General features: G+C 39.1%; 1 protein-coding gene and 1 long non-coding RNA gene across 2 annotated transcripts in view; one reads left to right on the forward strand and one right to left on the reverse strand.

The window, feature by feature from the left end:
• The window catches only part of Sdk1 (sidekick cell adhesion molecule 1), a gene marked incomplete at its 5' end in the record, with an annotated part of 870,484 nt that overhangs the window by 258,070 nt on the left and 586,277 nt on the right, over window positions 1-26,137 (reverse strand).
• Window positions 1,820-4,606, forward strand: LOC102009257. Its single transcript, XR_263059.1, has 3 exons — window positions 1,820-2,040; window positions 2,813-3,008; window positions 4,523-4,606. It is a non-coding gene; the product is annotated as an uncharacterized LOC102009257 (long non-coding RNA).

Consider the following 26,137-nt stretch of genomic DNA (forward strand, 5'->3'; position numbering starts at 1 on the left):
AAAAAAAAAAAAAACCAAAAAACAAAACAAAAAAAAAACAAGGGTGCTCAGCTTTTTGTGAGGCAGTGTGAATAACAGATTTAGGGAGAATTTACAGGAAATTCAAAAGTAATTATTGGCAAGTCATTACAGCAGGAAGACTTCCAGAATTGCTTCAGAAAGTGACAAGAACTATGGGACCAGTGTATTCAAAGTGAGGGAGGTATTTTGAGGGGGATTCATGGCAGTGTATCTTTTACTATAATAAATTTTTAGAAGTTTTGACATTCACTGTATTTTTTGATCACACCATGTAAGTGTAAAATGCTCTGTAAGAGGAAGAGGAGAAAGAAATAAAACAAGGTACTCCAGGCAAGCAGTACAGGTTCATCCCCTGACCTTCAGAGTTCAGTAAAGCTCACTTGGAGAGACAGCAGGCATTTGAAGGAGCTTCACTTCACCCTGTGTCCTGAATGTGAGACAAGCATTCCCCTCAAGTTATTTCTGAATCATAACTCTGCCTCTCAGATTAGAAGTACTCTCCAATTTCTTACTTTTCATTATCTATATTTAGAAAAGAGAAAAATATGATTATGTATGCATGTTTGCTATAATGTACATAAATAAAGTAACAAAATAAACATAATTCAGCAAGACAGATGAAGAAATTATTTTTGTGTAACCAGGCTTCTCTAAAACATTGGTATCAGTAAGATGTTTTCGCTGATGTTGACTAGGTACAAATTTCACATGTATGAATGTTTTTCATCTTCCAAACCTGGTACAGAATTTATTTTCCTTATAGACTCTGGTCCTTATTAACTTCAACCCAATCACTAATTCCCTTCATTTGACACTGGTACTTTTAGTTTTTCTGAACACTAAACACACACACACACACACACACACACACACAATTTTACAAATGTTCTAAGATCTTTTCATTGAAATCTTCTAAATCAGAGTTTCTCAAATCTTTATGTGCAATGAATCATCTAGGAATCCTGTTCAAAGGGGAGTTTTAGTTGGGACTGGATGGGCCTTAGATCCTGTGTTGTCAGCCAGCTCTTGGTGAAGCAGTGTTCTGGCCATGCTCTGGAGGCAGAGCTCTTGCCACAAGGAAGACACCATCCTGTTCAGCACATACGAGGATGCAATATGTGTCATCAACTCCTTTTTCTCTAAAGTGAAGTTTGAACCAGCATCACAAGCCTCTCCAAGAGTAGTTTGAAGGTGGAGTCATGGGCCTTGTTCTAGACTTACTGACTCAGGATCCAGATGCTCACCAGCTAGTGGGGTGATGGACACTTATTGTCATTGAATGCACATTCAATTTGAGAAGTTCTGTACTGGGTGATCCTATTGTCCTAGCAGGACTGCATTCACCTGTTTACCAATTAGGTAAAAGTTAACAAACAGACACTATGTCTTCCTGAGTGACTCAGCAGACAGCAGCACTGCTGAGGGTCAGGGAAGCAAGGTGTGCAAAATTGCCAGGGTCTAAGAGGAGGAAGGACACGTGGGCTAATGAAAGGATATCCGTGCCACTCAGACATCTCCAGAGGCTCTAGAAAATACCAGATTGTGGTAGGACTTCAGAACTGCAGAAGAAGAAACAGTGGAAGATGAATTGAGCTCTGGTAATCTGCTATGCTGGGAGGGTAAGATGGAAATTAATCGAAATGTGGTTACTGTGGTATGTGGGAGGAAATAATGCTGGGAGAGGGCCAATGGATTGGGTGACTTGAAGCAAATTAGGCTTTAATGGGGAAAAGAGGAAAGGCAAGAGAGGTGGAGAGGAAAGAATTTTGTTTTTTTTTTTTTTTTGGTTTTTCTCCGGTACCGGGAACCGAACTCATGACCTTGCGCATGCCAGGCAGGCGCTTTTGCCGCTGAGCTAAAGCCCCAGCCCCTAGGAATTTTGTAAACAATTAAAAACTCCAAGGTAGAACATGGTCAGAGACTGTGGATAAGGAATCTGAGGTTTGGAAGGCGGGTTACTTGCCCAGGATCACACAACTACTAAATGGTAGAGCTGAGATATAAACCCAGGGTTTCATGGTAAGAATCTGTGCTCCTAACTACCCCCAATCCTGACTGTGATGAGGAAGTTGAAAGGTGTCCACACAAGAGTATTACAGAGAAAGGCTCATACCGAGGAGAGGCTGAGGAACTTGGCAGTTGTCCGTTAAACATTGAACTCAGTTTGAATCTTCCTGGAACACACTCATTATACCTGACTCTGAAAATGACTCTATTAGCTGCTGATTTAAGTCTAAACCCTTTTCCTGGGTAGGGAATCATTAGTAAGTATCATCAGCACTTGAAGTTCTCTTCCCCTTCCAGGCACAAGGGAAAGACCATCCATTCTGTCCCTCAGAGTCAGGTAACTGATATATTTGATTTGGGTACATGAGATGTGAGCCAAAGGGACCTGTCACTTTCCTGTTGATATATTCAAGGGCCCTCCATGGGGCAAGTCCTTCGTGGACTATGCAGGGTTCTGGAAGACCCTTATAGAGGTGGCTGCATCACAGAATGGGTATAGTCTGGTCCAAGTATCTTCCAGTATGCAGACTTCCACCCCATCCTACCCTAAGACCTGTACCATATATGTAATATGAACAAAGAAGCTACTGTGTTGTTTAATGCCATTGAGATCTTCAGGTTGTCTTTATCGGGGCACACCCCTCAACTACATGGACTAATTCACCTAGCTGTTCAGAGCTCTTCTAATCTATTGTCTCCCCTCAAATACCCTCACTGTATTTTTTATTTCTCCTTAGTATCCCTCCTGTCTCCTGATCTTATGGTCTTCATTGCCTGTTTGCAGGGCTGATTCCCAGCTTTGTGCCTGGCTGGTTTTCAAAACTACCACCCACATTCTGATACCCTTGTCAGCCATGGAGCACCATAACTCCACCAACTTTCATGGACAAGATCCAATCTTAGCTCCTCCCAAACTTTTCCCACTCACTCTGATCCTTTCTTCCAATTCTTGGAAACCCTCATCAAATACATCACAGAAGGTAATACTTCGGCATACATTTTGTTCAAAGGAAGTTAGGAGAATAGTTCTGCTGGTTTGTTCAAGAATGCCAACAGAATCCTGACATTTACCTTCTAAAACATTCTGAGAAAAAATAAGCAAAACAAAAACAAAAGAGCCCTACTGAGATGTTTCTTATAGGCTAAGTAAGGCACAAATGAGACATGCTCTTCTGGTTGCTGGGTCTCCCAAACAGAAAGAGCAAGATAGAATTTCTGAGAAAGACATAAAACAGTCAGTGCAACTGGACATATGAGAGGACCTGCTGGATGGAAATCAATCCTGCTCCAGCTGGCAAGTTAAGGCTGGGAAATGACCAAAGTCCATAAATGTTGAGGTATGTGTTTGAGAGCAGGAGGGCAGTTAAGGCTCAATGACCAGTGACGGAATGTGGCAACAAGCATGACACTGAGGACAAGTATGAGCTTGCTTTACCCAGGTAGCAGTTTAAGCAAAGGAAGATAATGGCAGTGTTTCCCACCCACAATACAATTTCAAGGCAGCTTCATCTCTTGAGGGTCATTATTGGGAAGGAGAACCGCATCCAGTGTGTCCTCTGGTAATAACAGAAAGAATTTTGAATGGTAATTAGATACAGCGAGATAAATTTTATATTCTTAAGATAAGTCAGCCTCCGTGTGACAGTCTACTAATTGACTGCAGGCTGAATCAGCCACCTGTCTTGAGACCCCAGGTTTTCAACATAGTTATCTGATTGTGAACAAGTCCCTGACCACCTTGGGGCTCTGGTTCCATCCAGGCTACCGGCTTCTTAGGCTGCTGTGAAGGTGAGGTTAAGGAAAGCACTGGAGGACTGAGCCCCACCTGGGCACAGGTACAGGCACAGGTGAGCTCAGGGTTAGTCACAGCCACTTCCATCTCTGCTGTTAATCTGTGTGTTACTGCCACTTCCAAAGAAAATAAATTCTGTTTCACTGCTGAATAGAATGAATACCAGATAAAAATCAATCTTATAATTCATATTTCTTGACCTAAAGTGTTCTTTTGACATGTTAGAAGTTCCTTTTTTATTAAAAAAGTTTCATCATAATCAAATAATATTTGCACATGCAGATAAAATGTGCATATATTAATAAAATTAACTTCTGAAGGGTTTTTAATTAAGTTGTAGAATTGAGGTATTTTAAACTAAATAATATTATTAGCTCACCAAGGTAAATTTTACACTGAAGGAACACAGCAAAGATTTGTTTGATTATCTAGAGAATTTCAGACAAAAAATTCACTTGTACTTTAATCAACTAGCTTGGCAGCCCTGATGGTTCTGGATATGGTAGATAATGACTATAATTTATGTTGGCTAAGAATTCTATTAATTTTCCTATACCTTTTTGGAAGTTATATCATTAATTGTTATTAATGTTTCCTAATCAAGACAGAGCCAGTCACTGAAACAATTAACCTGCTTCTGAAGGTACAAACAGAAAGATAATTCATCAATTTCCTAATGTTTTTCCTCTGTTGCAACACCAGCCTGGCTTTTCTCACTAAATACTCTTCTCACTAAGGACCCACAGCAGCTGCTGTCAGCAATCAAGAAAAAACAAAGAATGTGTTCATTTATAAAGGTCATTCCTGTACTTCTGTGGTAAAGAACAATCATTTGTTAACTTAGGAAGGTACCTCAGTCATGACCACAATTTCCACTATCTAAAGGCAATAAATGAGCTAGATTTCTGCAAAGAAATATTCTTCAAAATCCAATTTATTTATGAAATTAGAGGGTATTGTTTCTACCACACAGCAATGTTCTTTACAGTGACTAAAGTGTGTCCATATGAATAAGTTGGGCGAGGAGAGCAGAAGAAGACAAAGCAGGCACGTTCTTTTTGATAACTGGTGTCAGCTGCACTGGGTCTTCAGCCATGGTAAATCAAACATCCCCTGAAACAACAGTACCGCAGGAGGATCACAGGCTCAGGGCCCAGGAACCCTGGAGTTCAAGTTCTCTGCTGCTCACCAGCTTCCCTTTACTTCCTGAGAAACAGGTATTGCATTTGTCATGAGATTGTTGCCAGGAATAAATAGCATACAACGTAGCATATAACACTGCATCTAGCACACAGTAGGTGCTCAATACCTAGCCTAAAACAGGAGACAAAATAAAGAACTCACCACTTGTTAAGTGAAAAAGAATTCTATTTCAAAAGTCATGTCATTGCTTTGGAACGTTATGCATTTTTAAAAGGATTCTCAAATACCAACATGTCCAGAACCTTTTTACACTTAATGTGATGTCAGACCTGGTTCAGTAAGATCTCACAAGCAATATCCGAGCCAGAGCGGGGGAAAAGTGCCAGCTTCTACCTGCCCATCACATGAAATGTGAACCAAGGAGACCCATTGGGGGATGGATCAGGAATGAGTCTGGGCCCCAAGTCCAGTACTAAATATACGGAGGGGCCCCAAGTTAGGCGCTGGGATCACCAGGCTGTAGGCAAACTTTTATTTAAATTGAGGTCCTTAAAAATCCTGCTGGAAATTTGGCTTCTGTCTCCCCTCTGTGCTAAATGAAAAGGATTATGGTTCCTGTTTTACAGATAAGAGCAGTGACACACAGAGAAGCCATGCAATTTGGCCAAGGTCACACGTTTCCTAAGTGGTTGAGACAGAACATAAATCTAGACTACAAGACACCAGAGCCCATGTTCCCCACAGAGCTTTGCTTGGGTGTCACAGCCTTAGCTGTAAGGGGAGAATCTGAAATTAAGATGTTTAATGTCATTTCCCTCAACCAACTCCACAGAAAACTAGGACAAGAGAGAAACAAATTTAACATCCCATAGACATACATAACATAGTGTTTGTTGAGTCGGACATCATGCTACACGAATATCATATGTTCACTGTTCACACAGCCCTAGTGAACCTCATCACCCCTGCCTGAGAGAATGAATGAACTCACTGGGCATGCTCTAGGGTAAGAGGAACCATCAATCTGTCTGCTCAGCTTCAAAGCCTCTGATCTTCCCACCATGGCCCAAGGGCCTGAGGACTCCATCAGTGCTTATTTAACAGGTGCTCATTCCAGCACTAGAAGGTTAGAAAAGATGGCTTTAGACCCCGCACAGGGGCGATGACCCTGCAAAGAACTCCTTATAGGTGCTATTCTTCCCTACCACTGCCATAACTGCCTCAGGCCTTCTCTGTACAGGATGTGAAAAGGGGTAACAAGTTTGTACAGCTTCTTGTAAAAATCTTGTGGAAATATAAAGTATTGTGGGAGACACCATTGCTAAGAAACTGTTTCCCATTCATCCACAGGGAAAAGGTGGGGCAAGGATGGCATTCAGGAAATCACTGGAGCCTGTCTACCCCACGTAGGGAAGGTTGCCCAGTTTAGAGCACCCATGGCATCTTTCTGCAGCACAGACAAGCATTTCCTCCAGGTTGCTCCAAACTTTACAACAACCCCATCCATAGCACTTCTGCAGCAGGAGAGAGGAGACAGGAGGGGCCCACAAGCCTGAAGGACTTCCCCCACCCTGCGGAGTCCTAGTGGTCCTTCTGAGCAGACAGGCCAATGAGAAGGCATTGCCTCAGCAAAGGTGACTCTATACCTTCCCTTCTTCATTGTACTGCTTCTGGGTTAAAACTGTTCCCTTTGAAGAGGCAATTAACAGTGATGGTTTCTCCTGATGATAGTGGCAATGCCAACCCTCTTGCTAGTAGCAACTTGGGTAAGGAACCTGAGCAAAAGACCATGTAGTACACATATCAAAATGTAATTTCTAGAAAGTGCCTCTTTCCTTCAGCCAACTCAGAGGACAGAGATTTCCACTCAGTTTCTGCTCTTTGCCTTTTCTTATTTTTTAATGCCAGTTATGTTAATATAGGGTAAAATGTTCTCAAGTTACCAAAGGTTCTTTCTGGGAAATGGGTTCTGCATTCCTCCCTGCTTGGTTGCTCTTATAATCCCTGGCAAAGGGAACCAGGGGCTTTAATCCTACACTGGGCTGTGGAAAGGGCTTGGAGCCCACAGGCTGCCGCGCATTGCCCAGAGTGGGCCACCTCGGTTTGCTTTCTTGTACGCTCAGGATAAGCAGACAGGCTCTAAGCCACAACAGGACTGGGGAAAAAAAGGAAAGTGAGCTGACAAAATCAATCGTCAAGGGTCAAATTAAGAGGCTGGATCTAACGGGTTGCAGAGCACTTGAGAGACTCTAGCTGACGTCCTCACATCACCAGCCAGGGGAAAATTACAGTGACCATAATTAGGAGTGAGAATCCAAGACTTCAAGTACCAGACAAGTGGGTTATTTACTGTGAAGGTTGGCCCCAGCAACTCTGTCACACACATACACAGGGAACAGGAAAAACAAACATTTTAAGTGGGAAAATTACGACAGATAGGAGGAGGGTAATGGGTGAAGGAATTCATTATTATCTTTAGTGCCACTTCGTAAACTTGAAAATTAACATGCCAAAGCTCTGAGGGATGGTTTGGGGAAAGCTACAAACTAATCAGTGCTCTGAAGGCGTCGTGGCCTAAAGAAAAGGGCGACTTCTCCTTGCTTGTCTTTCAGGCAGCCTGGAGAAATGTCCCAAACACCATTTTTATCAGTAACAAATCACAATGTACAAACCCCAAGAGGAATCAGCTTTTATCCTGTGCTTGTCTGACAGTGAATTTAAACTTGGTCAGGACTGGAATCCTTCTGGAGTCTGTACCTATCACAGCTACACGCTTGCCTTAGGTCCTAGCCACATCACTGTGAACAGGGATGGTCACCTCTGTCCACTGACATACCCAGTGTCACCCTCTGCCCAAGTCAAACACAATCTGAATCTCTTCCAAGAAGTACTTAGGCAGCTGGCCTAGAATCTTAGCATCTGTGAATCTCTCTCTTCCCATGTTCCTTATATTCACCTGGTCACCAAGTTGTTGTTTTACTGTACCTCAGAAAAACGAGGGAGTCTGATTTTTCTCTGTGTCTCCAACATCACCCTTGGCCACAGGCCCGGGCCCTGCCTGTAGGAATGCAATGATTCCAAATGGCAGTTCTCTGTGGTCACTGTCTGAGCCTAGAAAGACCAAGACAAATTCATTTTAAAAAATCAAATGTTTGCTTCTGGGAGTTCTAAACTCACTTGTTTTGTACTTCTTAAGTAGGAATATCCAAAGGTAAAAATAGGGAAATATCTGTATTTATACTGAAATCAGGGTCTCTGCCATCCACAGGGAACTTTCATGAGACAATGTGAGTGGCCCTGTCTGAGGGAAAGGCTTATGATCAGAAATTCTCCACCTACTAGAGAAAGTTTGCCTGGAGAATTGGTCCAAAGGCTAAACTGCAAAAGTCAGGTGCCAGGGATTAGGTGGAGTAGTGTGCTGTGGGGTTGACTGGTGAGATGGGTAAACCCTTGGGCACCTGGGAAAGTGGCTGATGTGGCCTAAAGAGACTAAGCACATACAGACACCTGGCTTAAACTTGCTATGGACAGAAACCCTATCATGAGCAGATGAGCAGTGTTCCCCAACACAAGAGGACACAGGCTTCTGTCCTCCCTCGCCCAGTTTCCCACTCAGCACATCAGGAGTGGCCACTGAGAAAATGCATCTCAGCCTCAGGTGGAGCCCACATGTCCTGAAGAGGATTTCCTGAACACAGTGGATGCCAGTGAAAGAAGAACAATTTCAGGATTATCAAAACAAAAGTGAAAAGAATTTCTTTATCCTTCTATTTTCCCAATTACTCTGAGCCACGGTCTCCTGCTACAGCCTGCACCTTCATTAAAATAATTGCACAAAGTACAGGGACCCTAATCATAAGATCCAAAGTAAAAAAAATAAAGGCCATAAGAAGGGGATCAATTTAAGGGATATGAAGAAATATCCCTGATAAACAAGACATTTCAGGAAATTCCTAAAGTACCTTGATTCAGATGAATCAGAAAATCTGAATTGAATCAAACACTCCAGGGGAGTCAATAACATGCTGTAAACAGGAAAACAGAATAATCTGAGATCAGGAAAGACTATTTTCAGATGAGGATATAATTGGCAAGATTAAAAATGCAATTGAAGCCCTGAAGAACAGATTGAATAGTGCATAAAATCAAATCAGTGAATTTGGCTGGAAATTCATTTGACAGTTTTTCCTAGAATTCAGAGAAAATAGATCAAATGAGCTCTGAGACGGGGAACACAGACAAAATGGGAGATTGATCAAAGTGACCCAATATCAGATAATAAGAATTCCAGAATGTGAATACAAAATCTATGGGAAAAAAGTTAACAAAATTAACCATGTGGAGAAAAAGACATGTCTTCAAATAAAAAGGGCTTACTGAGCACTAGCAAAAGAGGAGCCATGACTGTCACATTGTGGTAAAATGTTGGAGCTTTGTGGAAAAATAAATAATACTTATAAGAATCCAGAGATAAACACAGTATTAACTTAAAAAAATGAAAACTGAAACTTTCTTTAGCTTTCTTCTTTACAAAATTAAATGTGAGAACCAGAATGAAATAACATCTGGACAGTCCTAACGGAATTAAAATTTGTCACCAAGACTAAATGTGTGGGTCACTGGACCTACTTCCTTCTCAAGGAGCCTGATGTGCTCCTTCATAGATACCAGTGGTATAGTAAACATTTACCTATGGCTCTGACTCCTAGTACTTGCCGATTTCCATCTGGGAGAGTTCAAACTATAAAGACAGCATTAAACCAGGCTGGGAGGACATACCCAGTCAGCTCCAGCACATCCCTGAATGAAGTTCCATTCTCAGTGTCAGGTCCATGGCTGTCCAAGGATAGGTGACCAGTGCTCAGTTGCCCATTAGACTTTCTCTACAATTTTAACCAAAAGGTGGAGACTACTTTCAGCGGCTGAGCTGGTGGTCATAAGATAAAATTGAGGCTGGGTGGTAAAAAAAAAAAAAGTGAGCATGGGCTGGTGACACAGAAGAGGGAACTGAGAGGCACAAAACAGCAAAGTTAAATAAGCATGTGGCTTCTGGATCACCAGAAAAGGTGTTTGGGCCCCAGGGAGCCTGTTTACAGCTCTTCCTGAGTCCTAAAGATACTGTGCTTTTGGGTTACATTAGATTCCTTTGTTTCCTTTTGCTCATATGAACCACCTTCACTTAATATATATACCAGAACTAGCAAGGCTGTAGGGGTGTCTATTTCTTATAACCACAAAGTTCAACTCAAATACCTTTAGCATAATAATTCTGCTTCTAAGAATTATGAAATTGTAAAGAAAGAAATTTGGCCTTCATACAGATGTTGCCACAAGGATAGTATTGCTATTCTATCGATAATGGTGAATTGAAAAATAATCTAAATGACCCAAAATTGAGACCTATGTTAATAAATTATCATAATTTTACTTTAAAAACAAAGTAGGAAGCTATTTAAAATGATGCTGCTGGTGAATGGAACCTGCCCACATACCCTGCATGTGGTGTTCACCTCCAACCAATTCCATGCTCATGGATTCTAGTACTTTTCCATAGCCAACCACCATCAAGCCTGCTGTGTGTTTTGTTTTCCCTTGGCAAGAGGCAAAGGAGGTGCTGTTATGGTTAGTACCTTGTGTCAATTTGAAGAGTCTAGAAGCTTAACTAAGTAACTCAGCAATTCTACATCCTGGGGTGAAAAGAACATGCCCTTACAGATTTAGGATGTTGTTCATTGTGTCAACTTGAGAAGTTTAAAAGTTCAATTATGTGATTCAGCAGGGAGCCAGGGTCTTTACTTTGTAAACATCCTCAGCTTGTGGAAGAAGAAAGCACGGAGATTGTGTGGGCATGGGCACATAGCTGATATACAATATAAGGGAGGAAAAGAGGCTTGGTCCCCACACCCCCTTTTGCTCTTGTTGCATTTGCTGTCTTCTGCTGCCTTGAACTGTTGCTTCTCTGCCATGCCACCCTGCCTTGGAGCCAGCTGATTATGGACTGAAACCTCCACAAACTGAGCTAAATAAACCTTTCCTTCCTTAATTTTGGGTGCCACGTAGTTTGTCTCAGCAGTGAGAGAAAAGTAACCAAGACAGGTGCAGATACAGCTTACTGGAATCTGTGGGGTGCAATAAAAGCAGTCCTCAGAGGGGAAATTTATAGGAGTGAATTCTCACATCAGGAAAACAGAATGAATACAGATAAACAAATTTATGCTACACCTCAGGCTTCTAGAAAGAGAAGAGCAAGTCAAAGCCAATGCCCAACAAAGGGAGGAAATTGTAAATATCAGAGCAGAAATTAATGCAATGGAGACTAAGAAAACAATACAAAGAATTAATGAATTGAAGAGTTGGTACTTTGAAAGAATAAATGAAATTGATAAACCCCAGCCAATCTTATCAAAAACAGGAAAGAAAAAATTCAAATTATACAATACGGAATGAAAAGGGTGAATACTGTAGAAATTCAGAAGATCATTAATACTTACTCTGAAAATCTCTACTCTCATAGGATGGAAAAACAGAAGAAATGGACACATTCCTAGATACATATGAATTGCCAAAGCTGCATCAAGAAGATATAAAAATCCTAAATAACTCAATATCAGTCAACAAAATTGAAAACATAATAAAAAGAAACACCAACAAAGAAACCCCAGATCCTGATGGATTCACAGCTGAATTCCACAAAAAATTTAGAGAAGATTTAAGGCCAAATCTTTCCAAACTCTTTAATGAAATAGAAAGGGAAGCAATTCTCCCTATCTCATTCCTGGAGGCAAGTATTACCCTGAGACCAAGACCAGAGAAAAACTCAACTGAAAAAGAAACTATAGGCCAATCTCTCTAATGAACATAGATGAAAAAATTTTCAAGAAAATACTAGCAAATAGAATGCAGCAAATCATCATAAAGATTATACACCCTGACCAAATGGGATTCATCCCAAGAATGCAGGGATGGTTCAATATATGCAAATTAATAAATGTAATATACCATATCAACAGAGCCAAAAATGAGAATCACATGATCATCTCAGAAGATGCAGAAAAAGCTTTTGATAAAGTCCAACACTCATTCCTGATAAAAATGTACAGAAAATTGGAAAAGATGGTCTTACTTCAATCTGACAAAAGCCATCTATGACAAACCAACATCCAACATCATACTAAATGGACAAAAACTGAAAGTTTTCACTTTAAAATCAGGAACAAGACAAGGATGTGCACTGTCACCACTCCTACTCAATATAGTTCTGGAAACATTACCCAGAGCAATTAGACAAGAGAGAGAAATAAAAGGAATAAGGATAGGAAAGGAAGAAGTGAAATTATCATTATCGCAGGTGACATGGTCCTCTACATGGAAGACCCCAAAACTCCACCAAAAGACTCCTAGAATTAATAAACAAATTCAGTAGCATAGCTGGACACAAAGTCAACACTTAAAAACCAATAACATTTCTGTACACAAACAACAAACACACTGAGAGACAAATTAGGGAAACCACACCTTTCACAATACCATTCAAAAAATTAAATACTTAGGAATCAATCTAACAATGGAAATAAAAGATCTATACAGTGAAAGTTAAAGTACTCTGAAAAAAGAGATCGAAGAGAATTTCAGAAAATGGAAAAATATTCCTTGCTCATGGATAGGAAGAACCTATATAGCGAAAATGGCCAAATTCCAAAAGTTGTTATATAGATTTAATACAATCTCACTCAAAATACCATTAGTATGCCTCACAGATGTTGAAAAAACACTCCTAAAATTTATCTAGAACCAGAAGGGACCCAGAATAGCAAGAGCACTCCTGGGCAACAAAGGCAAGGCAGGAGGCATCACTATCCCTGTCTTGAAATTATACTGCAAAGCTAGTGTGATAAAATCAGCATGCTATTTGCAAAACAACAGATCTGAAGATCAATTCAACAGACTAGAAAATGCAGGCACAACCACAAACACACTCAGCCACCTTATATTTGACTAAAGGGCCAAACATGTTCACTAAAGAAAGATAGCCTCTTTAATAAATGGTGCTGGAAAAACTGGCTCTCCACGTGCTGAAGACTAAAACTAGACCCATGTCTATCACCATGCACTAAAGTAAAGTCAAATTGGGTCAAAGATCTAAATATTAAAACAGAAACACTAAGTCTCGTGGAAGAGAAAGTAATTAGAAATATTGAAGACATAGGGGTAGGCAAGGAGCTCATGAACAAAACACTTAAAACTGCACGGGAAATACTTCAAGGAATCAACAAATGGGATTTCATCTTGTTGAAAAGTTTTTGTACATCAAAAGAAATCACCAACAAAGTAAAAAGAAAACTCACGAATTGGGAAAAAAATTTAGGCAACTGTCCCTCAGACAAAAGATTTCTATCTAGGACATATAAAGAATTAAAAAAAAAATCAGGCCCCCAAAATTCAAAGACCCAATCCAAAAATGGGCATCTGAGATGAATATACACTTCTCACATGAAGAAATACAAATGGCAAATATATATACGAAAAAATGTTCAACATCATTAGTCATTTGAGAAATGCAAATTAAATCAACACTGAGATTCCATCTCATCCCAGAAGGAATGGCTATCATTAAGAAATCCATGAATAACAAATTCTGGAGGAGCTGTGGGGAAAAAGGAACTCTTTTCCGTTATTGGTGGGAGTGTAGACTGGTACAACCACTGTGGAAATTGCCGTGGAGAGTCCTTAAAAATCTAGAATTAGAGGTCCCATTCAACCTAGCTATTCTCATTCTGGGTATTTTTCCAGAAGAATTGAAAACATCATACTACTGTGATATATGTGCGCCCACGTTTATAGCAGTGCAATTTGTAATAGCTAAATCTTGGAAACAACCCAAATGTCCATCAACCAAGGAATGGATAAAAAAGATGTGGTATTTTTATACAATGGAGTATTACTTAGGTATAAAGAAAGATAAAGTCAAGACTTTTATAGGTAAATGGATGCAACTAGAGACCATATTCATAAGTGAAATAAAGCATACCCACATGTGTAAACATCATATTGCCTTCCTAATGTAAGAACCTGAAAGAATAAATAAAATTTGAAAGATATAATAGATATTGTGAAAGGGAAAGCAGCTGCTCAAAAGGAAAGAACAACTGGGATGAGGGAAAGGAGAAAAGAAAGAAAGAAGGAAGGGAGATATATATATATATATATCTCACATAGCTTAGCTAAGATAATTGTACTACTAATTTCTATTGGTTTATTGAAAAGAACAGTTAATGCTTAATGTTTCTGACCAATTTTGCATGCTTATATCTCGTAATCTGAACAGCTATTTGAAGAAAATAATATGCAATATAACAAGCATTGTTGAATTCATATAATCTTGTCTTTTGAAATTCTGTATAGTTTCTAATGTCTTAAAATTATTTTTTACTCTCTTTAAAATAAAAAAAAATTTAAAAAATCATTGAAAGTATAGTTAGCAGAAGCAACCAGTGTGAGAACAGAGTGTCAGAACTAGAAGATAGGGCTGCTGTCAGAGACCAATTATTTAGAGACACTTAAAAACAACAAGAAGGGGCTGGGGATATAGCTAAGCAGCATAAGCCACTGCCTGGCAAGCACAAGGTCCTGAGTTTGATTCCTGGTACCAAAAGAAAAAAAAAAAAGAGAACATGAAAAATGAATCTAAGAGCTGCTAGATTATGGAAGAAGACCAATCTAAGATTAATTAGAATTAGTTACAAATCACAAGACAGCATAGAGCATAAAAACTTGTTTACAGAGACAATAGTAGAAAACTTTTCAAATATGGAAATATTTGGTATATATAACTTCACATAGCCATGGTCAGAAAAGAGCCTTTCCATAATACATCATAGACAAAATCTGAGAGTTCTAACACAAGAACTGAATCTTACAAGCTATCAGGGAAAAGTAATGAATCACTTAAAAGGTAAGCTCACTAGTATTATAGCAGACTTCTCAACACAAACCTTAAAGGTCAGAAGAGTTTTGAATGAAGTATATCAAGCCCTAAAAGACAACTTCAAATCTAGACTGATGTAGCCTACAAAACTATCTTTCAAAATTGAGGGAGAAATAAGGTATTTCCATGAGAGAGAAGACCTTAAGAAATTCATGACCACTAAACCAGCATTCAAAAAAATTGCCATGGATATCCTAGAAAAAGACAATGAAACTAACAAAGTCAAAAGATCTAATAGATTGAATGTATCAGGCAGAGTTAGAAGTTAAGGAGAAGGGAAAACAAAGGAAAGAAGCACCAGGAAAATAATGCAGTGAAAGGAATGTCAAGACCTTTCAGTAACAATTCTTAGCATGAATGGTCTAAATTACCAATCAAAAGTCACACGTTGGGATAATGGATCAAGGAACAAAATCCAGTGGCATACTGCATATAAGAAACACATCTAACCTCCCATAATTCATAGACTAAAAATAAAAGAATGAAAAACAATATTCCATGCAATAAGAACCTGAAAAGAAGCATGAGTTGATATTTTATATTCAGACAAAGTGTACTTTAGGCCCACACCGATCAGAAGAGGAAAAGAAGGTGACTACATATCAGTTATGGGAACAATTCAATAGGAAAAGATAACAATTATAAATATATATGGAATTAACAGTGGTGCTCCCAACTTCATAAAATAAACATTACTAGACATAAAAGATCAGATAAATGTCAACACAACTATAGTGTAATCCTACAATCATTCACAATAAAAGCCCTGAAAGAAATAGTACAGAAGACCTTATTTCAATCTGATGAAAGCCATATATGATACAATACTCTCATTATCTGTGTTGGTTTGGGGTTTTTTGCAAGGCGAATGATACAATACAGGACACATATTTTATAAGATTGTTTATAATAGTCACCCAAAGAATCATATACAAGAGAGTGCAAAGAAATCTGTCCATACACTATAGACCAAGAATCCAGCTGAGGGCCTGGATCCTGCGATAATGTCCTACATGAGTCCAGCTGAAGACCTAGAGCTCACAACAATGTCTCCCAGGAATCCAACTGGAGGCCCAGGGCCCATGACAATGTCTCATGCAGGTCTGTTTTATTAAGTCACATGGGCAGGCAATGTCACAACAATAACCCCACTCTCCTGTTACCAATTTTTCCATTGGTTTGGGGGATTATTGTATAAGGAGAATAATAACACACAGGACATGTATTTTATAAGATTGTTTATAATAGCCACCCAGAGAATCATATACAAGAGAGTGCAGGAAATATGTCCACACACTATAGACCAAGAATCCAGCTGAGGGCCTGGATCTTGCGATAATGAGAGCCCATAACAATGCTTCCTACAAATCCAACTGGAGACCTAGAGCCCATAACAATGTCTCATGCAGACCTGTTTCATGGGTCTGCCTTGGGAAGGCCCACAGATTAGTGGTAGAGTCTAGAAAGTCTGTGTCAGTGGGATGATGGATCTATGCTAGCAGGTTGAGGGATTTGCACTGGAGCCAGGAAGAGATGTGCAAAGTAAGAACCAGAGCTCCCTTGAAAGGTACCATAGCCATCTCAGCAACAGTGAGGTCCCAAGCTCCTCAGGGGATGAAAACAGTGAAGTTCATCAGGAAAGCCAGCATGACAAGCTCCTCCAAAAGAACAAACAGCTCCTTACAGCTTCTACCAGCTCCCAACAGCCTTTCAGTTTGCAACAGCCTTTCTTCTTGTCCAGTTCTGCCTCTTATGCTGCTGGCAACAACCCCCAGATAGGCCTCCCACATGCAGCACCATGCTTACCAGTTCAGCTGGGGGCTATAAGTTGACCCCCAGTTGTCAACCCACAACACTATCACAAACACAGATCAATTTGACAAAAAAATCAACAAAGGAATATCAGAATTGAACAAAATCTTCAAGTAAATGGACTTAATATATATTTGCAGAACATTCCACCCGACAACAGAATGTACAATTTGCTCAGCCACACATGGAACTTTCTCCAAAATACACCACATACTAGCCAACATGCTGAAGTAAATGAAAAAGAATGGAAATTATCCTGTGCATATTATCAGATCATTAGGCAATGAAACTAAAAATCAATGGCAAAACAAGCCACAGAAAGAATGCAAATGCTTGAAAATTAAACAATATATTTTTGAATAATCAATGGGTCACAAAGGAAATGAAGGAAAAAAATTAGTTCCTAGAATCAAATTATAATACCAGTACAACATACCAGAACACAGTAAAAGCAGTTGTAAGAGAGAAGTTTATAGCTGCAAATGCCCACATCAGAAAAACAGAGCAAGCCCAAAGAAATGACCCAGTACTGCACCTTCTTGTACTAGCAAATGAAAAGAATCCAAATCCAAAGCTAGTACAAGGAATGAAATTATAAAATTCCAAGTAGAAATTAATGAAATCAAGATAAAAATACAAAGAATCAATGAATTGAGGAGCTGCTTCTTCAAAAGAGTAAATAAACCCCTTAGCCAATTTTACCAAAAAAAGGAAAAACCAAAATCAATGAAATTAGAAATAAAAAAGGTGAAATCACAATGGACACCATCAAAATACGGATGATTATTTGCAACTACTTTGAAAACCTAAATTTAAGAATTCAGAAGAAATGGCTAGATTCTTAGATACATATAATTATCAAAACTGAACCAAGATATACAAACCCTGAATAATTCAATAATGATCAACGAAATTGAAGCAGTAATAAAAATCCAAACCCTACCAACTAAGAAAAGCCCAAGTCCTGATAGATTCATTGCTGAACTCTATAAGAACTTCAAGGAGGATGTGATGCCACGACTCCTCAAACTCTTTAATGAAACTGAAAGGGAAGGATTACTTCCAAAGTCATTCCTGAAGCTACCGTTACCCTGATTCCAAAACCAGAAAAGGATTTAACCAAAAAAGAGAACTATGGGTCAGCCCTTTTAAGGAACATGGATGAAAAAATCCTCAACAGGATACTGGCAAACATAATTCAACAAATCATCAAAAAGATCATACACAATGATGAAGTAGGCTTCATCCTAAGAATGTAAGGATGTTTCAATTTATGCAAATCATATAGAGATTTGACACAACCTCAATCAAAATATCAATGTTTTCCAATAAATGGAAAACATCATATAAACAGAAGAAAAGACAAAAATCACGTGATCATCTCAACAGATGAGAAAATCTTTGGCAAAATCCTACGTCCACTCACGATAAAAACCCTGAAGAAAATAGGTGTAGAAGGACCTTATCTTAATTTGACTAAATCCATATATGACAAACCAAATGTCAACATAATATTAAATAGGGACAAACTGAAAGCTTTTCTTCTACAATAAGGAACAAGACAAAGATGTCCATCATTACCACCCCTCTTCAATATAGTACTCAAAACATTAGCCAGAGCAATTGGGCATGAGAATGACATAAAAGGGAGATGTATAGCAAAGAAAGAAGCCAAATTACCATTCTTTCCAAACAACATAATCCTTTACATAGAATACCCAAAAAAACTCCACCAAAAGACTTCTAGAATTAATAACCAGTTAAGCAATGTAGCAGGACCCAAAACCAACACACAAAAATCATTAGTGTTCTTCTACTCTAATAATGAACGTATTGAGAAAGAAATTAGGAAAAAATACCACTTATAGTAGCATCAAGAAAAAGTAAATACTTAGGAATTAATCTAATGAAGGAAGTGAAAGACATCTATGGTGAAAACTACAGTACTCTGTAAAAGCAGATCAAAGAGGACATCAGAATATGGAAAAATTTCCTTTGTTTCCAAATAGGCAGAACCTATTGTCAAAAAGGCCATACTTCCAAAACATATAGAGATTTGACACAACCTCAATCAAAATATCAACACCATTCCTCACAGAACTAAGAAAAATAATCCTAAAATTTATATGAATTAAATTCCACTTAACTACTAAAATCCATCTAACCAGAGGAGACCCAGAATAGCAAAAACAATTCTTGGTAACAAGAGCAAGGGAGGAGGCATCACAGTCATGAATAAGTTATATCATAAAGATATGGTTATCAAAACAGCATGGTACTGGCATAAAAACAGACATGTGGGTCAATGGAACAGATAAAAGATGCAGAAACAAAAACAGACATGTAGGTCAATGGAACAGAATAAAAGATGCAGAAACAACAGTCAGCTACCTGATCTTTGACAAAGAAGCAATAAACACACACTGGAGGAAAGACAGTCTCTGTAGTAAATGGTACTGGAAAAACTAGCAATCTATATGCACAAAATTGAATCTAGACCTATGTATCTCAGCATGTACTAAACTAAAGTTAAAATGGATCAAAGATCTAAACATTAAAACAGAAACTATCTGCTGGAGGATAAAATAGGTACAATATTTTGAGACATAGATGTAGGTAAGGACATTCTAAACAGAATCCTAATTTCACAAGAAATAACATGAAGAATCAACAAATGGGATCATATCAAATTAAAAAGCTTCTGCATAGCAAAGAAAACAACTAGCAGAGTGCAGAACCAACCTACAGAATGGGAAAATTTTTTTTCCAACTATTCCTCAGAAGTCTAATATCTACAATATATAAAGGATGTCCTGAAATGAAAATTAGATCCCCTGAAAATAAAAAAATGGGCAACTCAAATTAATAGACAATTCACAAAAGAAGTAAAAATGGCCAATAAATATATGAAAAAATGTTCAAAATTTCTGGCCATTAGAGAAATGCAAATTAAAACAACACTGACATCCCATTTTACTCCAGAAAGAATAGTTATCATCAAGAAATCAAATAATAACAGATGCTGGTGGGGCTGCAGGGAAAAAAAGGAACTCTTCTACATTGCTGGCGATAATGTAAACTAGTACAACTACTATGGAAATCAGTATGGAGATTCCTCAAAAAACTAAAAATAGAAATTTCATTCAGTTCAGTTATTTATCTTCTAGGTAAACAGAAATAAAAGAGGTAAACAGAAATATTACAGTGACACATGCATACCCATGTTTATAGCATGATAATATATATATAGCATAATAATAAATAAATGAAAGAGGTAAACAGAAATATTACAGTGACACATGCATACCCATGTTTATAGCGGCACAATTCATAATAGCTAAATCTTAGAAGCAGCCTATATATCCATCAACAGATAAATGGATGAAGAAAATGTAATATTTATACAAAATGAAGTACTACTCAGCCATAAGGGAGGATATACTTGAGTCATTTGTAGGAAAATGGATGCACATGCAGAACATAATGCTAAGTAAAAGAAACAAGACACATAATCTTAAATATCACATGGTTTTTCTTATACGAGAAACCTAAACATAAAGAACAAAATAGAAGATAGATAATAGAAAGTAAGGAGATAGATCTTTTGCAAATGGGAAGGGGATCAAGAAGTGAAGGCAGGAAGGACGAAAGGGGAAGGAGATGAAAAATCCTGAGATGTGTTATGTACATGTACCAACTTTCCATGAGAAATGTGATCATTATGTACTGAAAACATGAAATAATAAAAATTAAAAAGAGAATTATGCTGCTATTGTCCAGATATGGTTTGAATGTGTCCCCCTGTGGTTCAAATATTGAGTGTTTGGTCCTCGGTGAGGCAATAGTGAAAAGAGGAGGGACCTTTAAGAGGAGGGTTCTCTCCATTGTGTGGGTTCCAGTCTGGCCTTGTGATCCCTGTTACACACACTCCTATGACAATGTCATCTGCCAGGAGGTGACAGTAAGGGGCTCTTGCTAGAGCTGGAACCATGCTGTCTGGATTTACATTCTCCAAAATTGTCAGCAAAACAAACCTCATTACTTTCTAAGTAACCATTCTCACGCATTTCATTATAACAACAGAAAACAGACTAAAATAGATTTTTTAAAACATACATAGTATTATATAAATAATAAACTAAGTGAAAAAGTTTACAAGACAGTAATGCATCTTATGATTTTATTTTGTTAAAATATTTTGTTCTTCACATGAAACACATATGAAAATGTTAACAGTCATGTATCTGGGTTGCGGAACTATGAGTTATATACATTTTCTTTCTGTTTTTCTCTATTTTCTGATTTCTCCACAATTAACATTTATTACTCTTATCAGAAGGAGGAAAATGAGCTGTTTTCCCATGGTACTTTGTGTATGCCCCAATGAATGGAATTACAAAACCAACCTATAATCTACCTGTACACATGCAGGCCTTCATTGCAAGGCAGGATAATGTTTACTCACTTTTGTGCTTTAGTATAGCATAGAAAAGGCCCTCAAGTTATCTATTATCAAAAGCTTTTTAGCACTCAGATTCAAGACATCTATTTTCTTTTCCTACAAAGTAACTTCTTAGAAGCTGCTTTATGTCCTTGATATGTCCTACTTGGCACTTACTATCTATTGACTTCTATTATCATTTGTCCTCCTGTCTCACTCCTAATGCTGGCACGTCCTTTACACATGCCCTTCCACCCTCTTCTTGAGTGATCCCATCTGAAGTTACTGAGAATTACCCTAAAGTACTGCCTTCAATCTCCATGTATAGCTCTCCTTCATAGCTTAAGTGCCTATCTGCCTTCTGGATATTTCCATCTTAGCACCTCAAATGCAGTGTATGAAAGCAGAATTCACTGATTTGTCTTTTTTTCTGAAACAAGAAAGCCATACCGCTCTCTCTTTAGTTCCATAAATGAATCTATGGTAGATCTTGCTGATCCTGTTGAACATACTCACAGGTATGTTCCCTTCTTTCCCCTCTCAGTGCCCCTCTCTTAGTTCAAGTCCTTATGACATCTTATCTTGTATATTGCAAAAGCCTTTCTTCAAATGGGCCTACATCTTTCAGCCTACTTGATCTTCCCACAACACCTTTGCACTCAAAATCCTTCAAGGAATTTCCATGACCCATAGAAAAAATCTAGAAGTCTCAGGATGCACAGCTTGATTGTCCCTTGTTGATTGTGGACCTGATATTCTGTGACTTCCCCCAAAACAAACAGGCCACAAATCAAGAAGAGCATGTTGCCACTCCCGTGATGGCCTCTGTGCTTCTCTGCGTGGGTCCCTCTGCATAAACTGCCCTTTCTCTCAGGCTTTTCAACTACATCCTTCATTCCGAAAGATTTAAGTACTTGTCAGCTCCTCCATGAAGTCTTCTCAGAACTGACACCTACCTTCGGCTAATTAGGCATTCCTTCTGCCGTAACCCCAGAGCCCATGAGTGGACTCCAAGGGTCAGTGCATTGGTCAGTTCTCTGACCATTGTGTAGTTGGTTTTTTCTTTGTGTCAAATACATGAAGTGTATGAGCAACACAGGAGTAAGTCCTCACTGAGTTAATTTCACCTTATAGTCCCTAACAAAACGTGTTCCTTCCAGGTAGCAGCTGTTAACTATGCTGTGGGGCTGCACAACAGTGCTGCATCAGTTGATAAACTGGAATCTTCAAGATTTCTAACATCTGATGGCACATGAGAAATAAAATGTATAGGGTATAAAGCACGTGGTGATATTTCGGTCAACATCTTTATGCTGTCAATATCTTCTACTAGTTATTTCAACTGATCAGGAAGAGCAGGCAAGCAAGCAGTCCCTCTGGCTACTCCTCGCCTTCCCTCTACCTGTCTGTCATCTGTAATCGCTTGAGTGGAAGGCAGGGCTCAGTTTTGCCTCTGATGCTTGACCTGTGACATGAGGCAGGTCTGAGGGGATCAACAAAGCCAACAGTCTGATTTACAGAGCCAGAGCCACAAAGGCTACAAAGCAGCCATTTGCCCTGGGCCTTGCCTTTGCAGAGGAACTAATTGTTCATTGATCACTGGTACACATTCATCATGGCCCAGAAAGAAGCCTGGCTTTCTGAGTCTACAAGGAACTCCAAGTTGATCAGTTGGTGACATACACAGAGAGAAGGTGAAAGGAAGCACAGGGAGATAAAGCAGCAAGAATAGGTTATGTGCGATGGAATATAGTTAATAATAGTAATTACATTAATGATGGCATGAATTATTCATATTTAGTTAATAGTCATTATATTAGCAATGATAGTAACAGTTACAAGTTAATGGGCTAATGATGATTGCGTTGAATGTTGTAATAATAACAGATAGAAGAATAATTCTGTGTAACATCAATCTAAAAAGAAGCGAAACATAGAACCATACGTGGCATGGATGTGCTCAGTAAAAAAGAGAGTGTATAAAACGATGTATGTGGAAAATTATCAGAGGATAAATTAGGCCTGCTAAAAAAGGGAGGATTTTTAGGAGAACTGCTTATCCAATGCCGTGTCCTACTGAGACTTGAGTGGCAGACACTCCCAGAGGGTTATAGGACCCCACGGTGCTGAGATGGGTGATACATCCCTGGGCTCCATATCTTTTGTGGAGATTGGGGGTGGGGAGCAACTAGGGAGCTGACCTGAGCCCAAAGGGAAGGTCACCTTTTCAAAGGGAGGGACTCCCTTTGAAAAGCAGGACTCCCACTATGAATTCCATACAAGCCCAGGAGATGGGACTTTCTGGGGCCTGGAAACAGAAAACTAGATTTATAATAAAGGCTGTTTCTGCTTTACTGAGAGTTTGACTGGAATCTGTCAGTCCTAAACCTTCTTGTCTTTTTATGCTGACCACAGGCCCAAGGGCAAGAGGAGATTGTGTGCCTACATAGGCACCACCACTGTACACACTTGTACATGCGTGCACATGTGTCTATAAGCCAAAAAGTTACTTTGAGATAAGTCTGTTAGAAGTCACAATTATGTCTGGGATGGTCCAGTTTTTCCTCCCTGAGAGCTCTGGCAATAAAAGGCATGACTTGTGTTTTCAATTGACAGCTAATAGTGTAGGAATTCCTTAAAGCTGGATTAGAGTGTGGCTCATCTGGCGTTACTCAAACATATGCCATGGTGTCCAAACACTTCCCGTTCTCCCCTTGCGCACACACACTTCCTGACTACCATTCTTACCCACCCTTCAGGTCCATTGCAATTGAAAGGACTGCCCTCTGTCCCTGACCACAGGGAGGCGCTCTTCTCTAGTTCCCAAAGTATTTCCAGCCTTCCCCTCAGGAATTCTGTCACATGCTTCTGCCTGGCTACATGATTGTGAGAATACCCTCACAGCTGGATATAGGAGGGAGAGTCACTTTTGTTCCACACATAATGCCTGACAGACAGCAGTGGATGGTGATAAATGCAGCTTTGGAACAGAGACACTTGCCTTTAAGACAGTGACTTATACTATCCAGTGATTGACTTTCATTTATTGCCAAGTCAGATCCAAAATGATAAGCCTAAAAAGAATTTTGAAAATGTATGGTCCATGAAACAGAATTTTTGTATTTTTTAATAAAACTTCAGGATTCATTTGATAGAAAACAATCAATTATGTGGTAGTGTATTTGCTAAGAGATAGTGGTAGAGATTTTTGGTGGAGATTTGCCTTAGGTCCATAGGCCTATGGGCCTTGAAAATCATCAAAATGATAAAATGCTGTCAAGAACTTGGGCATGGTGAGCAACTTTACACAGGGAGTCTGCTTCTGTGCCTCACTCAGGGACTGCTGTAGAAGCAAAAGCCATTCATCTTACCTACGTACCCACCTACTTATCAACTGTCTATCCATCCACCCACCTGTCATGTAGAACTTTCCCCCTTCCACCAGATGGAAGTATTGTGAAGGGTAATATAAAGTATATAAAATGTGGCAGGAATACTGCCAAACTTATCTAATATATGATCGTTCAGTAAAGAAATTGATACTTGATGTTTTTCTTAGAAATAAAATGCACTGTGCACACACAGAGGCACAGTGTATAATACAGGCAAATATGAATAGTTCCTAACCAGTCATTAAGTAATTGTTTGAGCCCATGTTAAACTTTACCAAGGAATTGCTTAAAGTGACAGATTTATCTGTCATATACACGAACAGTCCATTTTCCATGGTCTATCAAGACAAGACAGTGAACATACAAGCAACCCCTTCTTAGACAGTAGGGAGAAATAACAGAATAGACTTCTCAGAGCTTAATCTCTCTTCTCATTGAATTGAGGCAGTAAAGAATAAAGAAACAGGCAAACAACATGTTGCAAATAAAGACAAAATACCTACAAACTGAGTAGTTCTCCACGGTATCAACCAGGCCATCTTTATAATGGGTTGCTCTGGGGAGAAGGTGGACAGAGTGGACAGCCAATGAATCTGAGTCTAACACAGCCCTAAGCTCTTGAGAGGACGGTATGAATTTCCCTGAAGACTTGATCTTGGCTGCAGGTGTTGGTCAGAATACTTGCTCTCCAGTGCATACAGACTGAAGATTTCCCTGGCTCCAGCTAAATCCTCACTCCTTTGCCACAACCACTTGGCTTTACTAACCAAAGGGCAAGGGAGGAGACAGGGTTGATTCTGCCTCCTCTGGCCCCTCTTACCCCTGTCACTGCTTGGTCAACTACATGAGACTGTTACTTGGAACATGCCCTTGAATCCTCATGCTCCTTGGAGCTGATTCAAAGCTCCCAGGCACAGGAGCCATGAAGGTCCACGATCAGCAACTGTAAGATTTGTAAGAGAAAAACGCCTTTCGAACCCTACTGAAGGATGGCATATGATTCGAATTTGACAGCTGCATCCATATTATCAACACCCACATAAAGTGAGTTCAATCTTACCAGTCACTCAGCCACATAAAACATTCACTTTCAGAGACTTTTGAAGAGAATTTTTTTAGAAGTTCAAATGATTGCAAAGGTCTCATTTAAATTCTCAAAAAAGCAAGTAAATTAACCAATCAAATTGTATGGACGTTTCTCAACATTCCATTTAGCTTTTAATTACCCAATGGGCTGGGATGGTTCCTGTGGAGTCGATTCACAGCTCCCTGTCACGGTGGCTGTCACAGATACCCAACGCTCTGTCCTCAAGCAAAAAATCATTTTGAAATAAGAGTTGGGAAAGATTACTGTGCATGTGCATGAGCAAGCCTTTGAACTTCCTTGCCTTAGTCATTTAAATGTTCATTTTAAAAATAGCTCCAGTAATTAGACTATGTTTGTGCAGCCACTGCAAACATACCATTTCAGAGTTTCAGGAACATGCAAACCCTGTAAGCTGTTAATCATGTGTTTCCTCGTTGCGACCACAACCTCACTGGGG

Source organism: Chinchilla lanigera, unplaced genomic scaffold (assembly GCF_000276665.1).
Source record: "Chinchilla lanigera isolate Chin_1 unplaced genomic scaffold, ChiLan1.0 scaffold00059, whole genome shotgun sequence".
NCBI classification, from domain to species: Eukaryota; Metazoa; Chordata; class Mammalia; order Rodentia; family Chinchillidae; genus Chinchilla; species Chinchilla lanigera.